Genomic DNA, 4,715 nt, shown 5'->3' with positions numbered 1-4,715 from the left:
CAAGGATAAAGTTTTAAAATGACATTTTCAATACTTATTCGTCCTGGTGCACCCAAAAACTATTTTTTTCTATTCTAAAGAATTTTTCCTTTTAATTTATACGCATATTGTTATTCTACAATGCACCGAAAATTTTGAATAATTTTTTTATTCAATCATATTCTAGAAATTCCAAAGTCCTTTAAAAAAAATCCTGACGTCAGAGGGAGAAACTAAAAACGCAGTTTTACTATATTTGGCCCGCAGTTTTGTGAATATATTTATTTTTTCGTGTGTAAAATTGACTGTCGCACAGTGTTATTAAACGCGCGATCTGTACATTTAGTTTTGTAGTCCAAAAATAAATAACAGTTAAATTTGGCTTTTTTTAGGCCAAAATAAAAGTCGTTGCTAATAATAAACAAACCGCTAATAATTTTTTAACCAATTTGGTGTCAGTCGACTGCCATGAGCATTAAGAATTCTGACTCTATATGAAATTCTAAGATAAAAAGTCCTCTAGACCTAAAGTCAATTTCGAGCCTGTACAATTTGAAAAGAAGATATCTTTAATTAATATTAAGTTAATATGCAGATTGATATATACTAAAGTGTTACGAATGTTTTTTTAATAAAAACTTGTGTTTGGGTATTTTTTGATAAGAAAAATTTATTTCTAATATCTAGATATATTTTATTTAAAGACCCGCAAGATGGCGCTAAAAAGCAAATCTATACTACTAAATACTTATTTTGAAATCCATCTTTTCCGTTAGCCAAGCTCGAAAACGGCTATACCGATTTTTTTGAAATTTCGGACACCTACTGCAGACTTTCCAAGGATGGTTATAGGCCGAAACAAATTTAAATTTCGGGCGTGGTATTTCCCATACAAACCGAATTTTTGATACTGCATATCTCTGGAAGTGTTCATAGTAGAGTACTGGAATTTGGTGGGGATATATGCAATCAATCGCATACTCATGGAGAAAAATTGGGGCTATTAGAAAAGGGGGCATGGCACCTCTCATATAAACCGAATTTTTCATAAAACATATGTCTAGAAATATTCATGAACTTGGTACGGAGATATACGAAATGAATAGCATACTCATAGAAAAAATGGGGGTTATTTGAAAAGGAGGCGTGACGCCTTTACCTTTGAAACTTTTACCTATCTTTATATGTATATATAATTCGTATGTATGTATGTAAGTTTGTGAGTGAAAACCTCATAAATCCCGATAAAAATTTCGGCTGGAGATCAAGTGGAGATCCAATACAAATTTCAAGGTCCAATGTTGATTTTCAGGTTTTCCTCAATTGGAGAGCAACTCATGTTCTCACAAAAGGACACATTTTTTGTATGCAAAATAGTATGAGTTCCCCACTTGAGAAAAGCATGGATATCAATTTGAATTCAAAATTTTTAACTTTTAGTCAAATTTTGGGAAAAATATTGGAGAAAATGTTCTATATCCACTTGAGAATCAAGAATTTCTCAAAGATTGAAAAAAAGTTGGAAAGATGTTTGCTTTGTGCATAATGGGATGGCTTGACCGAAATTGTTTGTGTGTGTTTGAGTGGGTCAGCCAGGTGGCGTTGGAGTCGAGTTGATCCGATTTGAATTATACTCCAAATATATATTGGTAACGGTATTGCAAAAAACTGCCCCAGGTGGCGCTGCAGTCGAGTTATTACTGAAAGTCGTCAAGTGAGAAAAAGTGCCATGAATGTCCGATTAAAGGACGCGCTGGACCACTGAGTATGAGAACTCCCGTGTGTTCCGATTGGCTCAATGGATGTGATTTTTCAATATTACAATGCGTTTAAGCTTCATTCGGAGAAGATTGAGTCTCGAATCACCACCATACATATCGTCGCCTGGGTAAAAGAATGTCGTATGTTAATTTCGGCAGGTTGTGGGAAATTGCGATTGAAGTTTGGAATGCAATTTCTCAAAAACGCCTCCAAAGTCTCTGAAAATGTTACTAGTTCACAAAATTCTTAAATTATATAATTCTTAATGTTAATTTTTAATTAGTTTTGAGTTTACGAAGGATTTTCTTCAGTAAAATTTTGTCGTAAGCGACATTTGTCCACAATTTGGCAGCCACTTTGTATGAAATACGACAAAATGTGATCAAAATTTCTACTTAATTAACGACACTTTTTACTCAGTATATCGGAAACTAAAGGAGATATCCAAAAATGGAGAACGCCAGTTTTAAGATATTGATTAGTTTAATATGACTGCATCACTAACTAAATTTTTACTAAATTATCGAAAAAATTGTAGTCAATATCTCGGAAACCAAAGGAGATATCTAAAAACCGATAACACTAATCGAAAGACCTTATTTCAAAATATATAGCTGCGTCTAGAACTAAAAATCGTCAAAATTGCGCTTACGACAATCTTTTACCCAGGCGACGATATGTATATGAAGGAATACATACAGGCGACGACTCCTATTCATTGTGTATCACTCCTTTAAGTTATATTTAGCTGAAATTTTTTTTCCTCAGGAAAAATTACATATAATTTTTTTGTAGCGCCATCTTGCGGTTCTTTAAATAAGAAATAGATATAAAAAATTAATTCTTCGTATCAAAAAACCGAAGTACAAATTTGTATAAAAAAATTTAATTCGCAACACTTTAGTAAATATTATTCCACATATTAACTTAGCACCAATTAAAGATATCTTATTTTAAAATTGCGCAGTCTCGAAATTGACTTTAGAGCTATGGTCTAGAGGAATTTGTTTCTTAGAATTGTATGAAGAATCCGAATATGCTAGCAACGGTGTCGAAAAAAATCGTTCCATATAAATTGATCCATGCTAATATATGTATGTATATAGTTTGTTGTTGTACTAAATACTAGGCAATTTTAGAGTGGTTGCACCCGCTATAATATAATGTTGCACCCGCGATTGCTTTGTGAATTATTTATTGTTTATTTTTGCCTTCTATATATATGTATATTTGATTTCTTTATTTATTTAATTCCAATTAAATAATTAGAAAATAGGAAGGTATCACATAATAACACACTTTTGTGTTTTTGTACTATAGAGAGGCTGACCCAACTTTGTAGCACCCGCGATAGCACTTTAACTCTTTGAGCGACGAAAATTTCAAGATACTTTTAGACCCTTAAGTGCCAAAGAAATTTATTTTTGGGTTTTGTTTTTAACAATAAAAATTTATTGAATAAGAATTAAAACTAAAAAAAAAAAAATAAATAAAAAATAATAATAATATAATAAAAAAAAGTAAATAAATTAAATAGAAAAATTAAAAACAGGTGGTACAAATTATATATATGTATATTTTAAATCTTTGCTAAGCATAGAATAGAGGAAAATATTTGTGGTTTAAGAAATGTACCACCTTCGGGCAACACCTCTAACATATGTGGCCGGTTGTTCAATCAGTTAAACATCATTATCGATTTTAAATTCTGACCAACGTTAATTTTAAAAAATTTCTATTAATGTTGCCAAAGGTGTGGTATATGTCTAAAACTACATTTATTTTCCAACAAACTGATACTTTATTCAATGAAATCGGAAAAAAGTCGAAGCTAAGCAATTTAAGTGGAAATACGGCTTTGAATTTATATGTGTGTATGTACAGGACTTTCAGATTTTTTGAGCGGCGTGGCTAGGGAATTCATGAATATTTACTCAAAACTGGCATATGCAATGGCTCTTTAGCGAAACATTTATTTTTCATAGAATTTTAGGAAAACGGGCGTGGCACCGCTCACTTATATCAGATGTGTATCTCAAAAACTACTTCACCGATCTCGACCAACTTTGGTATACACATTGCGCTTAGCCCCCTTAAGCCTGTCTTGAAATCGGAATAAAACCACGGGCTCCACCCACGTAGCGGTAATTTCAAAAAACTCAAAGGTAGCCATATCTTAAGGGGAGTGGGTTTTGTCGTGGGCCGTGTATAAATCCCCTTTTCAAAAGATTTCTCATTTTTTAAATCGGATGAAAAATTGTCAAGCTGTTAATAGATAAGTGCATCAAGATGAAAATAACTATACTAAGTTTTGTTTCGGGTGTATTTCGTGATTTATTTTTTGTAGCACCGGGTTATTTGAATAGATATTACTATACATTTGAATGAAATTATTTTAAAAAGTAAATGTCAGAGAATATACTTTCGGTTAATAATAAAGATTTGGACATCCAGTTCTATTTCAAGTGTTTTCTTTAAAAGAAAGTCTAGATGTATCATCCTTTATATGCACATATAAAATAAAATTTTAAGGCGTGTTTTTCCCTTAGATTTTTAGAATACATGTTTAGTCACAATTTCTGCGATCACTAAATTGAACTATTCAGAAGCCCCTTGGGTGTCCCCTGATCAAAGAACGAAGAACCAAATTGATCACGTTGGGATAGACGGAAGCTCCACTTCGAGTGTTCTTGGCGTGCATTCTATCCGAGAATACTACATTGTTGCAGCTAAGGTCCACATGCAGCTCTGTGCACAAAGAACGAGCGTCAGGCAGTTTAGAAGTTTATTTGTTTATTTGTAAAATTGGCTTAGAGAGTAAATCTTACAAGCTAATTGTAAAATCAAGCAATACCATCGAGGCTTTACGCTTAGTACCCCAGTAAAAGAATTATATGTGCAATACTTCAACTCAAATTAGTTAAATGAAATCCCAATACTAGATCTTTAACTCTATCCAGAGAATATAAAAAACT

The sequence above is a fragment of the Rhagoletis pomonella genome, unplaced genomic scaffold (assembly GCF_013731165.1).
Source record: "Rhagoletis pomonella isolate Grant_MI unplaced genomic scaffold, Rhpom_1.0 Rhpom_scaffold_01484, whole genome shotgun sequence".
NCBI classification, from domain to species: Eukaryota; Metazoa; Arthropoda; class Insecta; order Diptera; family Tephritidae; genus Rhagoletis; species Rhagoletis pomonella.
This window is presented reverse-complemented; position numbering follows the sequence as displayed.